The sequence below is a fragment of the Canis lupus genome, chromosome 7 (assembly GCF_011100685.1).
Source record: "Canis lupus familiaris isolate Mischka breed German Shepherd chromosome 7, alternate assembly UU_Cfam_GSD_1.0, whole genome shotgun sequence".
Lineage (NCBI taxonomy): Eukaryota > Metazoa > Chordata > Mammalia > Carnivora > Canidae > Canis > Canis lupus.
This window is the reverse complement of record NC_049228.1, coordinates 45,609,107-45,627,211: the sequence shown is the minus strand read 5'-3', so window position 1 is coordinate 45,627,211 and position 18,105 is coordinate 45,609,107. Positions and strand designations below refer to the sequence as shown.

The window sequence follows — 18,105 nt, the reverse complement described above, 5'->3', positions numbered from 1 at the left end:
TCACATGAGAATTTCAGTCATATTAGAGGAGATAAGTGATGCCCAGGATCACACAGCTGTTGGTATTAGTGTCCATTTATTCATTAACTCAACAAATGCAAACTGAGCATCTAGTACATCCTCTGATATCGACGTGGGAAATAGAGTAAGGAACAAAGGGGACATTGTCCCTGCTCTCAAAGAACTTACATTCTAGTGTCAGTAGGACAGCCAGTGAACAAACAGACACACATAGACACCTATCAGACAAGAGTGTCTGAAAAATTGAATTGGGGTGAGGGGAAAAGGAATGGTGGGAGTGAGATTGGGGTTTTATTTTGTATAAGATGGTTGTGAAAGGATTTTTGGTAGGTGGTTTGAACAAATACCTAAATGAAGTGAAGGAAAGAGGAAGGTAGGTGGACAGGGTAGAGATGGTGGGAGATAGTTCTAGGGCAAGGTGCCTCTTCTTTGACACTATTGACATTTGGGGCTAGATAATTCTTTATTGGGGGGCTGGAAGGGGTGACCTGTACCCTTAATTGGAGGGTGTTTAAGAGCATCTCTGGCCTCTATCTAGTTGATACCAGTAGCACATCTCTCTCATTTGTGACAACCAAAAGTGTCCCCTGACATTGCCAAGTATCCTCTGAGGAGTAAAGTTGTCCCCAGCTAGCACCAGAATCTGTGCACACAGTAAGAGGCAAGTGCAAAGGCTCTAAGTAGGTCAGGCTTTTCCCACACCTCAGAGCAGGCTCTCTGATACCTGTCAACCCCGCCAGCCCTAAGCACCACCACCTGCAGAACCAGCACCACCGACACACCACACACTGCGTGTCTCTGATTCACTTCACACTGACTGGCTGTTGGCCTTCCTTCATTCTCAAGAGCAAAAGCTCTCTGAGGGCCGGTGTCTAGCCTTCATTTCTTTGTATCTTATGAAGGTCTGGACTCCATGTAGACTGGCTGCATGCCTGCACACCCCCCTTCTGCTCCTGCATGGTGGACACACTGGGAAGAATGGGAAACACTGGAAGCTCGAGGCCACCTCTGGAGAACACCGTGTCCCTGTACCACAGCCCAGCCCATGCCCTCCTGTGAATTGCCCTCTCCATGTACTTAAGGCTGTGGTGCTTTCACAAAGAGACAACACGTGAGGAAAGTTCACCTTCCACTCAATTAACCTTGAGAGAGAAGGGTTTTTTTTTATTTTTTCTTTTCTCCCCCAAGAGACTTTTTTTTTTTTTTTTTTTTGATGACCTTTTTGAAGCATCTTATTTTCTGGGCAAAAAGCCAAATGATATACTCTCTTCCCAGCTGCAGGGCTGTTGTAGATTCTCAAAGCTGAGGTAAAGACAGCCTTTGGAATAAATGCAAGATGGGCAGTGGGGTTGGGGGAATGTAAAGAAATGCCTTATTATTCAAGCCAAGATGTGCCTGGAGGGATAGAGTCTATAAGACCCATGAGATGCAGGGACCTGGAGACCTCAGGGCTGCCAGGCACTCCCCCCAATTAGGGAGCATGCATGAATATGAATTTTAAAAAATCAATTCCACTTTGGGTGAAAGTTGAATATTAATAAGTTATAACAAAGCATATCTTGCAGAGTATTTTGCAATATATGAAGGGATTTTTTTTTACCTATTTAATCTCTGAGTCTCAGATTCAGTTATCAAATAAGATTGAATCTTATTTAAGATTGGATCACTAGTAGGGCAGAATAAGTGGTATAGCACATTTTCAAACAATTTGTTGGACAGTGGTACCTAAAGGCTCCCCTATCCCATCCCAGATGTTCAGTGTCCCTGATGGTAGGTTTAGAAAGGAGCAGCACACACCTCCTCTCTCTCTCTCCCCAGCACAGGGCCTCCAAAACCAATTGCATGTATGTGCAGAAGGGAAAATGAAAGAAAGCACCCTGACCAGCTCTACCTACTTATGGGGTTTTACCACTGGCAGCTCTGGTGGCAAAGGGAGATTTGTGAACCTGGCCAGATTTGCTTCAGATCCAGTTTTGCCCCCTCTCTCCAAGGCCCATAACCAGTTGGGAGACGTAGAATCTTAGAAGCATTATTTGAAACCAACAGTGTAGAAAGAGTCACTGGATGATGGTTTGTTTCGTAGGGACCAGGAAGCTGTGACTAGGAGTCAGAAGGCTGTGCTGGTGAAAAGGCAGAAGAACCACAAGGTCAAGAACACAGTGTCAAGATCTGGACTGCCTGGATTCCAATTCTGGCTTTGGTACTTGCCATCTATCCTCATGACCTTGGCCAAGTCCCTTTACCTCCCTATGCCTCCATCTTCCCATCTGTAAAATGGATATAATAGGAGTAGCTGCTTCTTAGGGGTGGGAGGAGAAGGGGTATTCTGGATTCAGATGCACCCCAACAGGGACCTGAGTATCAGTGATCAAAAGTGGCCAGGACGGGTGACAGGAAGCTGAAGATAAGCATGCACAAGCTCCCTGGAGAATGGTGTTGAGAGGTGTGCTCTGGGTGTGAGGGAGCTGCAGGTTTCAGGCTACAGCATGAAGGGAGAGAGATGTAGAAGAGACATCCTTCCCCAGGACATGTTGGGCACCACTGCCTAACATCTACCATCCTACAGCCCCCAGGGTGAGGCCCTCAGGCCAGGATCCAGTAGCACAAAAGAGCTCTGGAACAAGTTTGCAGAAATGGGCATTAATGTAGAGGCATCTCTTAAGTCCCAGTTCCTATCATTAGTCTCCATTTGCTGTCACAGAATGAAGGACCAGTGATTTGTGTTCCATGAAAATGTTCTTCCCAGAACATTAGGAAAGGAGAATTGGCATCATTGCAAAACCCAGAGTGGCCCTGCTGCTTCTGAGCAGGGAACCCCTCACTCAGGGTGACACTCAGGAAGAGAAGCCTCTCCCTTTGGGCGGGCTATGGGTGGTGACTCACACCCCCAAATCTGTTCACCTCCTACCCCCTGCTAAAGAGTCTTTTCTTCCTGACAGTGTCTTGAAATAATCAACTAGCCATGCGCTGATTTTAGCACCACCTCTGCTGGCTCATCAGCCATCCCTACCTCAGTGAATCAGGCTAGAACTGAAAGAGAGCTTTGAATATTTCTAGTCCAGCTCCTCTTTTTGTAGAAGATCAAGCTACGACCCAGAAAGATTTTTAATTTGCCCAAGAGCACATTTACCAGCCACATGACAGTGTCTGAGCCTCCATGTCCTCATGGGTTTGTGGAGCTGTGTCAGCAAGGTAGAGGTAGAGTCATGTCACTTGAAATCTGGATGGTGTACCTGATGACCTTTCACAGCTGTAGCAAGGTTAGAAAACTCACAGAATGTTTGATGCAAGTGAGTATACTGATGTACAGAAAGCTATGTGTCAGGGTACAAATGACAGTTAAAATAGGACAGTTATAATGAGGTACTCTCTGTATAGCAGGAGATGATTCAAGATGAGAGGACCATTCATGACCACAGTTCTAGAGTAGGGTGGATTTTATTTTAATTTTTTATTTAAATTCAATTTAATTAACATATAGTATATTATTAGTTTCAGAATTTGGTGATTCATGAGTTACATGTAACACCCAGTGCCCATTCCGTCACATGCCCTCCTTAATGCCCATCACCAGTTACCCCATTCCCTCACCCACCACCCCTCCAGCAACCCTCAGTTTGTTTCCCATAGTTAAGAATCTCTTATGGTTTGTCTCCTTTTCTGTTTTCATCTTTTGGGCTAGGGTGGATTTTGTAGAGATCCCTCAGTGTTTCAGCACTTCTGCTGAGTGAGTGAGTCTGTGAAGGTAGGAGACACTAACCTACTATTCACCTCCCCAAGGTGCCCTGTCATTTGCAACCCTCTATTCCCAGGGCCTCACCAAGTGCCTGGTACATAGGCTACTCAGAACACAGTCAGGAATCTAGGGAATATACAGTCCTATCCAGTTCTGACATTTGGGAACTAAATTGGGAAGCTAGAAGCACTCATGCTATGACCTCTCTCACCTCAGTGGGTGGCTGTCATCATGGCTTTGATAGACCTGTGTGGGGCAGGCCTATCCTGGTTGAACAAGAAGATGAGAAAACTATGTATTCAGCCCGAGACTCTTTACCTCCGACCCCTTAACTGAATCTTGTTCCTCTCACCCTCAGCCATTTCCCACCCAGCATCCAGTGCCCTCATGTGCCCCATCCTTGTGAACCTTCTTCGGTCACTAGTTCATTCCTCTTCTGGGTTCTTCCAAGTTCCTTTAATACCTCAAAACTGCTCTTGAAGAAGACAGAGCCATTGGGTTCTGAGGGATGGAGGGGCCATTTTCATGAAGCTGTAATCTGTTACCTTCTCAAGCATCTGATCTGAGGAGAAGAGGTGGAGACTGAGACCTCCTCACTGACACACTCCACAAATCATGGACTGGCTCCTCACCTGTCTTCCCCACGTCTGCTTCCATGTCGTCCCTTTCCACCAAAGTCTTCCTATTGGTGTGCTGTTCATATTCGAGCTGCCTAGTCCACCTTGGGGTAGGGGAAGCCCAAAATTTGTGATTCAGGTTGAACTTCCTGACTGTTCCCAAGAGCCCTCCACAAGAGGAGATTTTTCCAACCTAAAATAGAATTAGAGTTTAGGTTTTAAAAAAATCTTGGGATCCCTGGGTGGCTCAGCGGTTTGGCACCTGCCTTCGGCCCAGGGCATGATCCTCGAGTCCTGGGATCGAGTCCCACGTCGGGCTCCCTGCATGGAGCCTGTTTCTCCCTCTGCCTATGTCTCTGCCTCTTTCTCTCTCATGAATAAATAAATAAAATCTTTAAAAAAATAAAATAAAATAAAAAATAAAAAAATCTAAGGAAGCCCCAGCAAAATCTACTCAAACCAACAACAGAGACTCCGCACTAAATAAAGAAAATATCAGTAACATTTTACATATCTTAAATTAGTAATAATGGGTCCTAATGAGTTCTGTGCTATTAATTCCATTTACCATCCCTCCCTCCCTGGAAACTTTTCACGTTCTTCCTCCCCTGCAGCTTTAATGAGATACTTGTAAATTCATTTTGCTTTGTTGCAGAAAATACCCTAAGAAGCATTTGGAATATATGGGCCTGGTCCTTGGGTGTCTTTAAGATTTTATTGTCTCCTGCCTCCTGGGTCTTACTGTGTGACTTGGAAGCTGGAGAGAGAAAAGGCTTTGGCTTGCCTTTATTTATTAACTTATTGGGATGCCAAATGGGCATTCCTCAAATCTTTTCTCAATACATTATGTCATAGGCCTGGGGCACCTGCCCCAGTCCTTCCTACCAAATTTCACCTCTCACCTCCTTCACAAAGGCCATTTCAACATTATTTTTCCCCAGTTCATCTTCACTGTCCCCCCAAAAGTGTTATCCCTATTTTCACTTTTCCTACTGCATTCTTCCCAAGTCCTTCTGTTTCTTATTATTCCTGACACTGACAACCTGCTGGTCCTAGCAGTCCTGGTTGCTGAGCAGACACAGAGAAGTAAATCAGAGTTTGCTAGTTTTTATTGCATTAGGGGAACATGCATGGGGGAGAGCATTACTGTGGTCACTTCTCAGAGATGTTCCTCTGCATTAGGGACATTGAAGAATGTGAGGATGAATCTGAGTGACAGGGTCATCTCCAGGGGCTACCTAGCTTGGGTGTAATTGAGCGATTTATTAATGAGAATTACATTTCTCTTTCTTCCCCGCCCCCCCTCAGCTAGGAGCAGCATTTTGAGCCATCCTTTAGTAGAACCAGACTAATCTCCTTTTCTTAGGATCTACTGTAATTTAGTTTTGGCCCTAGGAATCTAACCCTCAACTCTGCTAGGAAGCCTCACACTGACATTTGAGATCTAAGTGTCTAGAATAATTTTGGCTCTCTAAAGAGCTAGTTTGAAACAAAATCCATTTTTATAGTCAGAGCCAGCCTCATGTTTAGACAGAACCCACCTTTGCTTATATGATACAGCATGAAGGGCAATGAAAAGACCTTCAAAATCCCCCCAAACTTATTTCTCTCCCAAGTGCCTTAAAATCACATCATATAAGAGTAAGAATATATTTCAGTTAGGAAGCATTACTCGCCTTCAGCATTTTTAATTTTTTTTTCAAATTTATGTATTTATTTGGAGGGTGAGGGGCAGAGGAAGAAGGAGAGGGAGAGAGACATTCAGTCTCCTTACTGAGTGTGGAGCCCAACATGGGGCTTGATCTCACAACCCTGAGATCAGACCTGAGCTGAAACCAAGAGTCTGACACTTAACTGACTGAGCCACCCAGGCGCCCCACCTTCAGCATTTTTTAAAAGACAAAAACCCAAAAGGAACTGTGAACCATCCATTCTGCATAATTTCTACGAATTAATGCTAGGTGATTTTCCTCCCTGGGAAAGTCTGGGTGACACTGGACACTGGGATCATTGCAGGTGGGAATCAAAAGGGAACACAGGGCAGAGGGAGGCAGAAGGTGGAGGAGAAAGTGCAAGAAACAAACTTCGCAATTTCCCCAGGTGCCAGGCTTACCTAAAAGAAACACGTGCTCTAAAAGTACCCCAAAACATCAAGCTATCATTTAGAAAGTGACAAACCCCAAGCAAAACAAATCAATGTTTCTGTTTTCATAAATCCATAGAAAACATTTCTTTTTCCCTCTTCAGCAGTTTCAAACACAGGGCAAATATTTTCATACTACTCCATAAATCTGGAGTCTGTTAAACTATGGGGAGTTTCCTCTTCAACTGTCCCCCATAACAGCATCGAAAGGGAAAATAAAACCTCAGTACCAAAGGCATAGACTTTTAGAGCCCGCTGACTGCTGGAACTGCGCCCTTGTTTCCAGAGTCTTTGGCCAGCCAGCATCCTGCATGCCGAGCAGGCAAGAGCCTTGTAGGCCATCTAGCAGGGCCTGTAAATTCCCCAGTTTTAAGGCCCCCTTGTGAAGCTGCCAGGCAGGAGGTATATATTGTTCACTAGAGCCTGAGGGTTTCAAGATATATGATTTGAAACAGAGCCGAGGAAGAGTACATAGACAGAGAGGCTGTTCTGCCTCAGTGACTGTTCCATGTAATTGAAACGGATCCCTTTAAGGACTAGGACCATTCTGAAGTTTTAATTATTTAATAGGAAAAGCTTTTTAACTGGTAGTGTGTGCTTCCTTGTGAGCAGGTTGGTGGAAAAGCTTTGGGAGCAGGCAGCTCGACATTTGAATCCCAGTCCTGTACTTAAAATGTGAATAAATCTGAAGAGGTTTGGGTTTGTTTTGTTTTGTTTTGTCTTTTTTGTCTGCATTTAACATCTTCAGACTTGAATTTTCTCACTTGCAAAATGGGATCATGCATAATCCGCACATGTCTGTGAAATGTAAGTGAGGCACAGAGCAAACTGTTTGTCACCTACTAGGTACTCAATATACAGTCTCTGCATTATCACATCATTAGGATTATTCCCCCCCCTTTTAAAACAACATGTACTGAACATGCATTAACGTTTTGTTTCTCTGAAGGTGGATAATATTTGATGAATGCTTATTTTTATAATGCACTGTGATACGGAATGCCCTTGGGAGCCCAGGAAGTAGACAGGCAGGTTCAGCCTCTGACATAAGCAGGCCCATCTGCACTACCTACCTGGGAGCTCTGCTGTCCCTTCTCTGCCAGGAGCCTTGGATCTGGATTTCCTATAAATGGACAAAGTGGGAGCAGTTGGGCAGAGGGTGAGGAATGGGGACAACCCTTGTGGCTAAAGAGCCTGAATTCAGCACTGAGCTTGCTCACCCCTCAGCCTTATGGACTTGGCCTCTCTGAGCCTCAGTTAGGGAGGCAGACAGCAAGGGCAGCCCCGCCCTCCTGGGTGGCAGCAAAGATCAAGGGAGATGATGCACGGGGGGGTGGGGGGGGAGCCTCAGATGCAATGTCTGGTGCATGGCAGATGCTCAATAAACGGCAGCTCCTGTTACCAACGAATGGCCACAGTGGAACAGCAAAGCCATTCAAGCTGCAGCTTTATACTCAGTCCAATAGCGAGCCATGATCTGGTCACAGCCAGGTTCCTAGGGTATCCTAACCCTGCAGTCATCCTTTCCTCAAAGCCCCAATTCCACCAGGATCTCACACATGTTGAGCGAGGCAGCACTGCAGTGCACGGTGCATGTCACACAGCCCACCGAGAGGCTGGTGACAGTGAGCCGCTAACCCTAGACACCAAGGTCTCCCAGTGAGCGTGTGGAATGTGCGGCAGTGTGCACACAGTGGGTGTGGGGTGCCCTGCCATGAAATGAACCCATGACACATGGTGGCCCTGGGGGAAAGACACATTGAACATTAGTAAGCACTTTGTGACAGTCCTTTGCTTTACTGTTGATGAAAAGAGCCTCCATGCTTGGAACCAGCTGAAAAAGCCCAAATCAGCCCAAGGTGATTAGCCTCACTGCAACCCACCCCCCCCCCCCATTTTTCCCAGTATCTCTGATTTCCAGGATCCGTCATGACCAGTTGACCAGTTGCAAGGATGACTAAAATATCAGAAGACCTTGGGACTCTAGCACCTAAGAACTGAGTGATGTGGGTGGCATTGTTTGTGTCTCTCCTCCCTCATGAAAAGCATTGGGGTCCAGAGTGAGGTGGGTACTTTACCAAGAGCCTGAAAACCAGAATCCCTGCCTGGCCTTTGCTACCAATTAGCTGTTTGCCTTCGGGTACCTTTCTCAGCTGCTCTGGTCTGCAGATTTCCCAGCTCCAAAGTGAGAGTCTTGGCATAAAGAGCTGCACAAGCCCTTGTTGGCTCTGAAAGCCCATTGACTTCTGAAAAAAAAGAGTGCCAGGTCTCAGCTTGACTCAGTTTACAGAACTGCACAGCATCCTATGTATGTCAGCTCAGCTCCCAGTTTGGTGGGACCTGGCACACTAACTCCCAGTGATGCCGTAGGGATGAGTTAGTTATAATATATCAAATAAGGTAGAGCCAAAAGCTACCCTTTAAAAAAATAAATAAATTAAAAATCTGGATGTGTGGCGATGTTAAAGTGTGTGTGTCAGGGGGAGGTAGGGGCACTGCATGCAATTTATAGTTTCTATTTTTTGCTCATTCCTTGCCTCTGTGAAACGCTAGCAAGTCTGAAGGGACACTTGCAAATCTGCCCAATGTCAATTCCACTCGTAGAGCAGTCCATCTTCTCTGCAGTGTGTGACCTTTGCAGGTTGTCACATCCTGGGCATGGCACCAAGTGGTCCTCCAAGGGTGCTGGTGTGGGGGAGCAGGCCCCGAGCTGCGGGGTGGTACAAGCGGCAGTTTCCGGGCCTGGTGCCAACCTCCAGATAATTGCCAGCAGCCAGAGAGAGGTGGTCGAGGTTGGCGGAGCCTGTCTCTGACAGATAGATGGTCCCCTCCTCGCCACTGCAGCATCGTGGTGGTGAGAAGGAGAGCAGGGGAGCCAAAAAGCAGGTGGGGAGGCAGGGCGCAGGGGGAAGGCAGGAGGGGGGAGGAAGAGGCAGCACGAGAGAGACAGGGAGACGATGAGGGGAGAGAGAGAGCTAGAGAAATGACAGAAAAGAGAGCGTTGGGAACCATGGCGAGGTCAGCTAGAGAGGGAAGAAAGCAGATTTGTAGCCAGAGACAGATGGAGGAGAGCCAGAGCCAGAGAGAACAGTGCAGGAGCAGAAGGAGGGGAAGAGACAGGAAGAGAGCTCTTCATGGCGCCTCACCCACAGGTAGGCCCTGGAGATCTCTGAGCATCCTGCAAGAGGAGAGGAGCTGCAGGGCCAACAGCATCAGCGTGCAAAGGGGCAAAGAAAGGAAAGCATCCTGACTGGCTCCAGCAGCTCCGGTGGCCAGGGGGGTTTCATGGAGGCAGCCAGGCTCGCCCCACATGCCCGTTTTGTCTCATCCCTCCAAAGCCCAGGCTGAGAAGTCCACGACGGGGCTGCTTTCCCTTCCCTCTCCTTTTCCCCTGGCCTCAGAGGTAGTACAGTGGTGGTGAGGGGTGGGCTCAGACTGCAGAGAAGCTGGCTGCTTGGCTGGCTCAGAGGAAGCACCCCACCCCCGCACCCCCGGGGCGGGGGAGACCCTTGACTTGGGTAGACATATGGGAAGCCACGCTGTGAGGTGGGAAATGGAGATGACTGCGAGGTTATAAATTATCAGAGACCTCACCTGGGTGGGAAATGGGGGGAAAATGTCATCCTGGTTTTCGGGGTACCTAATACCTACCAATAACAACCACCCACATTTACTGAGCACCTAATTATATGCCAGGCATTGGACTATAAGCACTTTGCAGAAGCTACGGACTTTATCAGCCAGTAGAGTCTGCAGTCTGTGCAGATAAACCATGCCTCCTGAGTCCATGGGCTCATGCCAGTCAGACCAGAGTTTTCTGTCTTGCACTGACATGTACAGATTTACTCCTGTATAATAATACTCACTGGACATCAGTGTGTGCGAGGCTGCGCTGGGGCCCAGTTGGTAGGAAAGCATGCTGGTCTGTGGTGAAGGGCTGGGGTGGGGGTGGGAAGAAAAAAAAGATGATGGACAAGGACAGAGAGACAGGAGTGCTGCACCCAAGGAGCCTGAAGTCCACTGGGGAAGGGACGCACGTGCACCAGTAGTTCCCAGTATCGCAAGCGCAGAGGGCAAGAGCTGAAGGAATGTGCTGTGAGGGTCCAGAAAAACACGAGGTTCTTTCCGAATGGGAGGAGCAGGGCCAGCACATGGCATGAGCTTCTCCTGAGCCAGGCCCTGAGGCATGACTTCAAAACACAAGACAGTTAAGTGCAGAGAAAAAGTGCCTTCCCACTAGACAGAATTGCCCATGCAAAGGCACAGAGATTGCAGAGACAGGCTGCAGCCGGGAGAGCTAAGGCCTGCATCACACTAGCAGGCTCCCCAGTTAGTTGGGGGAGCAACAAAAGAAGCCAGACAGGTAGGTAGGAGTCAGTCTGAGGGAGGGTTGGGTTCCGAGTGCAGTGGGTGGTCACTGAAGGCGTCTGATCAGAAAAAGAGGCCTCCCAGCCACCTGCACTGCCCTGTGAATGAGTGAATGGCCACATTCAGGCTGCTTTCCCTTAACAAATACTCATCCTGTCCCCACTGTGTGGCTGGCCCCGTCTAGACAAATGGGCTCAACGGAAGACAAAGCAGACCTTTGTTCCCTGCCTCATGGAGCTCTCATTCTTGCAGGGACACACGCATTCTATGTCTTAGCTACCAAGGATGGGACTGGGTCAGTGAGAGCATGACTTTTAGGGTTCATATGCAGCCAAGAATCAACCCACTAGGAGGCCCCACGGCTGCCATGGAAGGGCACCTGGTCTTGGCAGCCAAGGGCAATACAAGGGCATCTGGAATCTGTGATGAGAAGAGTCACAGACAGGAGGTGTTGGAAAGCCAGGCCTTACTTGATTGCCATTAACCATTAAACTGGCTTCAGTAATAAAAAGTGATTTATAGGCTCATGTAGCCCGACTCCTGAAAAACCAGGGTTGGGAACTGGCTTCAGGAATAACTAGGATTGAGGATGATGTGAGTGCCACCCATCCCTCAACCTCCATTGACGTTTCTCTGTGGGTGTCATGTCATTTCCTCAAATTGTCTGTTGTCGAGAATTTGGCATCAGCCCTTTAAGGCTTCGTGTCCTGACAGTTCAGCAGCCAGACAGGGAAGTTGACCTCCTCTGCCCAACTCCGCTCTACAATTCCTAGGGAAGAACTGTGGCTGAGCTGGCTTGGGTCACATGCCCATACCCTGGGCCAGTCCTGACAGCCAAAGGGGTCATGAGGCTCTATGAGGTACCCGGGCCAAGTGACCTGTTCCCCTTCACAGCTACTAGAGACAGAGGGGGAATGAAAATCATAAATGTCTGCTGATAGTATTGTGACAACTTAAACCCCACTTTACTTAATGGACCATTATGCTGAGGGGTGCCCCCAGCATCTCTCCAAAATGCATAATACAGGTCACTCCTCCTCAATTAGTCTGGTACATAAATAGTACTCTCCCCACTCCACCTCCACAAATTATAGTAATAGCATTGAACAATTTAGAGCAAGAGAAAACACAATATGAACAAGCTTTCCTGGAGGAAAGTAAAGTGAATCATTTTAAAGATACAGTGTTGGCGGGGTGGGGGGGCACGTGGGGAGAGTGGGTCATTCGAAACCAAACCAGGTGCCCGCCCGTGAGTTGCAGGGCTCGCCAGAGCCGCATTAGCAGAGACTCCTGCCTGTGATGGCAGAGCCTCAGTGCAGGACTGCCACCCGCCCTCCCACCAGCTGCCACCCCCACCTCCCAGCAGGATTGGGAAACTTGGTCAGAAACAGTGCCTTCAACTAGAGGCTCCTCATTAGCCGAGAAGGCCAGCCCTGCAGGAAATCCTGAGCTGAGGAACAAGAACAATTTGAAAGGATGCGGGAGGCATTAAGCCAGAATGGTTCTCCGGGGGGGGGTGGCGGGACTAAGTGGAAACTCAGGCAAAGAAAACCAAAGGGGGACCAAGTGAGGCCATCATTCAGGAAAGAAAAATAATGCTTGCCGTCAGGGGGGAGGGCAGTATCTTCACAAGGAAAGAGGAAATCAAAAGCAAAATAAAGAGCCATTTTAGCAAAAATCAATGTTTTAAAAACACACATTCACACTTCCAGAGAGAAGTTCTAGAAACTTAGGGAAGAGCCACTGCTTTGCCCTGACATAAAGGCTATTCAACTAGGAGAACCCAACGGTCTGGCCATGCTGGCACCAAGGATGCACTGACTTTATTGCCCCTTTTGTAGAGTGAGCTTACCATCTCTGCCTCACCTACAATACACTATTATGTGTGGGTCCTCCGAGATGATGGATAGGGAGGCGGTTTTTAAAATATTAAGCAACCCTATTGTAATTAAGTAGGCTAGGTGAATAATGAGAAAATGACAGTCAGAAATTGGGTCAGTATAACCCTGGGAGGAAGGAGGCCGTGAAGGAGGCCATTTCAGGCTCAGGACTCAGGTAAGCTGCCATCCTGCTAAATGACACAGATGGATGCAACAGATTCTCCATTTTTAAGAAAGCATATATGAATGCTGAGTACCCACTAAATTCTCGATCCCTTGTAAGATGTCAAGAATAACATAGAAAAAGCATAAGATGCCACTTCTGAGGCTGTCTCTCAAATAAGATAAACATGTACAAATAAGTGCAACTCCTAGCCTGAGTTATGATAAAAGTCAAGCCAGGGTGTTGATAATAAAAGTACAAATGGCTCAGAGGAGAAATCTATGAGCTGGTGGACCAGGGGCAGTTGCTCTTGAAGCAGAATTTGGATAGGTAGACAGAGAAAAGGGAGAGAATATGAGGAACATAAGGCACAAGTCAAGGAAGCTCGTGGTGATGGCACGAGTGTGTGGCATGGTTGCAGGGCCTGTCCATATGAATGAAATGGTGGAGAAGATGGGAATGCTGGACAACCACTCTGGAAGGGGCATATGTCCAGTTGCAGAAAGCCTTGACATCAGTTGAAAAAATCAACTGTAAAGGAAAGGGAACCCATTGGAGACACTGGAGCAAAGGAGCTGGCTTGACAAAATGGTGCTTTAGGAAGATGGGTGCCGGGGCAGAACATTGAATCAACAGGAGAGGGTGAGGCTGGTGGCAAAAATACTCAAAGAAGAGGAGCTCAGAAGTACAGGGGGCAATGGCCAGATGGGTGCAGAGGGAATGAAGAATGACAGGGCAAGAGAAGGCGGAACTTAGTACCTATTTGCACGCAGAGCATGAGGGAAGTTATGGAGTAAAGATGTCTTGATTGCCTTGGTCCTAAAGAACTAGATTAGTTACCAGGAGGTGTAAGTATGTCCTGCGTCCTGTCCCTGTCAGGACTGGGGTCAAAGAAGGCTTCCCAGAGAAGTGACATGTTGGTGAGCACATTCCACCTGCTGTCAGAGAGAGGAGAGAGCATCCAAAAAGAGGAAACAGCATGGGCCAAGGCAAAGGCAAGGAAGTGTGGAAAAAAGAATCCCCATTGTGGGGATGTCTCTGAACACATGAAGAGTGGGAGAAGGCTGGAGAAGGAGACAGGAGCCAGATCATAGAGGAACTTTGGGACTTTAGACAGCAGGACTGGGGAGCTCAGAAGGCTCTATAAGCAAGGGAGAGACACCATCAGGATCTCTCATAGTTGTTTGTGCAAATATAGGCAGTTGAAGAGTATAGATAACCGCAGAATGAAGTGTTATGTGCCTGAAAGCATTCTCTGATTACTTAGAATGGAGGGGACTGTATTAGTCTTTTACTGCTCATGTGGCTCTGCCTTTATTTTTATATGTACCACCTTTCAGCTTAATAAATGTTACTGCTATAAAAAATTGGGGGTGCATAAATCCTCCTAATATTTAGAGCGTCATTGAGATTGCAGTAAAGTTCCCATCTTTGCACCATTTACTATTTTGTGTACTGAATTCAGCCTTGTCTGATACATGCCTGATACTAAAATTGGGGTCTCTGCTTGCTGTTTTGGTTTGGTTTGTTGGTTTGCCTTTGCCTACCTTTTATTTTCAGATTTCCAGTCCCTTTGTTTTCATTATTTCTCTTGTACACAGCATATGATTGTTTTTTTTCATTTGTAATTTAAACTGAGAATCTATTTCCTTTGATAGTTCCTTTTGACATCTTTTATAAATTGTAATGATAGGTATGCTTGGAATTAGTCTTAACATTATATGCTTTCAACTTTTATTTCACTTTATAGACTTGGTTTTGTCTTTTTTTTTAATAATAAATTTATTTTTTATGGGTGTTCAATTTGCCAACATACACAATAACACCCAGTGCTCATCTCATCAAGTGCCCACCTCAGTGCCTGCCACCCAGTCACCCCCACCCCCCACCCTCCTCCCCTTACACCACCCCTAGTTCGTTTCCCAGAGTTAGGAGTCTTTATGTTCTGTCTCCCTTTCTGATATTTCCCACTTATTTTTTCTCCTTTCCCCTTTATTCCCTTTCACTATTATTTATATTCCCCAAATGAATGAGACCATATAATGTTTGTCCTTCTCCGATTGACTTATTTCACTCAGCATAAAACCCTCCAGTTCCATCCACGTCGAAGCAAATGGTGGGTATTTGTCATTTCTAATGGCTGAGTAATATTCCATTTTAATTTATTTATTTTTTAATTTATGATTTAATTTAATAATGAGAGATTTAATTAATTTAATTTAATTTAATTAATTTAATTTAATAATGAGAGATACAGAGAGAGAGAGAGAGAGAAGGAGGCAGAGACACAGGCAGAGGGAGAAGCAGGCTCTATGCAGGAAGCCCGGTGTGGGACTCGATCCGGAGTCTCCAGAATCAGGCCCTGGGCTGAAGGCAGTGCTAAACCGCTGAGCCAACGGGGCTGCCCTGTCTTTTAATTTAATATATGTGTGGGTTCATAGTGATACTTTAGAAAATTTAAAAAAATTTTTAAGTGATTATCTTCATAATTTAGAATGTACTTGATCCTCCATATCCTTAGATATAGCTCTGCAAGATGATGACATTTTCTTACTTTTTTTTCTGCCTCTCATTTTCTTACTCTTTTTTCTGCCTCTCATTTTGCTCTCCTACCCAATTTTAGTTGATGATGATGATGGTGGTGATGATACCTCTGTTAATCTTAATTTTGTAATTTTTAATATATGTTTCTCTCTATTGCTTGACTCATTAGCCCTACTTGGTCATTTTAAACCCTGGCTACCTCCCACCTTTTCTTTTTCCTCACCTTCTGAATTGTGTTAAATTGATTGTTTTTCATGTTGTTATAGTTCATTAGAATTTACATCGTTTTCTAGAGCCATAATTGCCACATTTTTTTTCATCATAATGTGCTAAACTAAATTGTTAAAAACCCAACCGCAGTGTTTCTGCCCCAGTTTCTGTATTCTCTACTGGTTGGTTGAAGGGCGGTTTATTCTAGACAGGATCCTGGTGACCGTGTTTTCTGAGTTGTTAGATGTTTAGTAGCAGCATTTGTACTTGAAAAGTTCAATTGTAACATTTTTTTAATCCTTTAAACTTAATTCTTAATAAGGTTTTTGTAAGCACAGTTCCACTGTCTCCTAGCATGAGATGTTGCTGTGGAAAATTCTGAAACCAACCTAATTCTTTTCCCCTTAGAAAAGACGTTTTGGTTTTGGTTTTGGTTTATATTGTTTGTTTTGGTTTTTTTGTTTTGTTTTGTTTTGTTTTGTTTTTTTTGATGGTTAAGAGTCTTTCTTTACATTTTGGGTTGTTGGCTCTGTATCGATTTTTTCACAGACAGTTTATGTTTGGTTTTGGTTTGGTTTGTCTATGCTTTGTACATAGACTTAAATATCTTATTTCTGGAAAATGTGTTGTAATTATATTTCTTCAAATACAATTTATATTCTATTTTTTTCAATACTCTAATAAATACTGCTTGGTCTATTTATGCATACACATAGGTCTACGTGATCTGTTTCATCTTCCATAGCTGCCATGTTCTTTTTATAATCCTTTTTAAGTATTAATTTCCATTTTCTTTTTGCTCACTTCAGCATTCTTGATCTTAAGCCCACTTTTTTGAGCATTGTCTATTTACCTTTCTGCTGCCTCTTTGGCTTCTGAATCTCCTCCACTTCTCCCCTGAACTCTGCTAGCTCACTTTTTGTCTCTTTCAGTTGTCTCAACATTTCTTCCTTGAGTTTCTATTTTATATAAGTGATCTTTCTTCATTAAGTTTTGTGTTTTTTTGTTTATCTATGCTTATTTGCTTGCCCGGTTCCTTTAGCTCTGTGACAACACAACTTCAGATGTGTTTTTTGTCCATTTGTTTTCTTTAATCATAACCTTCTTTTCTTTGCAGTATGTTTGTGGAGCTCTTGGATAGGGGGGACTAGTAGTTTAGTTAGGTAGGGCTGTCGTGAGTGAGGGATTTCGTCTTGAGGATGGTCTGTTTGCTTTAGTGCTGGAGGGGGTTTGGGGTGTGGGGGGGCGAGGAAGTATAAGGAGGGAGGGAATGACTTCGGAATTCCTTTTCCTACTCCTTCCTTCCTTATGTCCTTCCTTTCCTTCCTTCCTTCCTTCCTTCCTTCCTTCCTTCCTTTCTCTCTCTCTCTCTCTCTCTCTCTCTCTCTCTTTATTTTTATAAGTAACACAGGGCTTGAACTCACAACCCTGAGCTGAAATTAAGAGTCGGACACTTAACTGACTGAGCCAACCAGGCACCTCCTGATAGTTTATTTTCTATTCTGACTTGTACTTGATGGAGATAAGCTCTTTCTATTTTGTCAGCTATTTTGCAGAAAGTTTATGGGGCAGGGTCCAGGCCATGATACCATCCATCAGAGTCTCTTTCATTTACAGGACTACATTTTATAACACACAGGGTTGTGTGTATGCATATATGTACATGTTGATTTAGCCTTTACTTCAGCCCAAAAGAAAGAAGAGATTGACAATTCCAAGACTGATTAATACTGAACCTTTGCTCTCCAGTCTGCCTCCCCAACAGACTGCTTCCTGCAGAAAGAGCACCCTGAAGTGCTTTCTTGTTTATACCATATTCCCTGCTTCTTGATGGAGCCAGACAGGGTCCAGGGATGTTCTCACAGACAGCTGATTCACCGTAGACCTGTTATTTACCAAAAGATGGCATTGGTTCTGTCCTCTTTGATGAGCTCTGTGCTCTGCCAACCGTGCTTGAGGTCCTTGCCAGTAAACATCCTTTAGCATCTACCTGCTCCTGGTTGGAACTTTATTGCATATGACAGCTTTTCCTCAACAAAGGTGAAGTTTGCATTTTTGTTTTTCATTTTCCTTATTGTTTTGGAATGAATTTAGAAAGAAGTGAACAAGGCTTTCTTCACACTGCTATCTTAAAAGTAGAAGTCCTGTCTAAAAGGATGTAATCCCTTGTCTTGTTCTGTCTGAATCTCCAGCTTAATTATATCTGGGAAAAGAAGATGCTCAATAAATACTTGTTAGATGAAATAAATAAATGAAAGAATGAACAATTCTTAAATGTAATAGTTGAGACATAACTGCATTTATTAAGACCTCTCTTCAGAAGAACTTCAGGAACTAATGTCCTAGTTCCTCCTTGCTATAGCATAACAAGGCGTATTTTCCAGGGCATTTCTTATGGTTTAAAGATCTTCTGCCCACCTTTC

The 18,105-nt window shown here is 45.3% G+C and overlaps 1 protein-coding gene across 3 annotated transcripts in view; it reads left to right on the top strand.

Annotated features, from left to right (window-relative positions):
- SLC14A2 (solute carrier family 14 member 2) overlaps positions 1 to 18,105 on the top strand; it is a 469,281-nt gene that overhangs the window by 293,204 nt on the left and 157,972 nt on the right. For 2 of the 3 annotated variants that reach the window (XM_038543384.1, XM_038543385.1), the window contains exon 3: positions 2,105 to 2,221. The exons of the other annotated variant lie outside the window; for it this stretch is intronic. The gene's annotated coding sequence lies outside the window, so the exon portion shown is untranslated. The remainder of the gene's footprint in view (positions 1 to 2,104; positions 2,222 to 18,105) is intronic. 3 annotated transcript variants of the gene reach the window in all.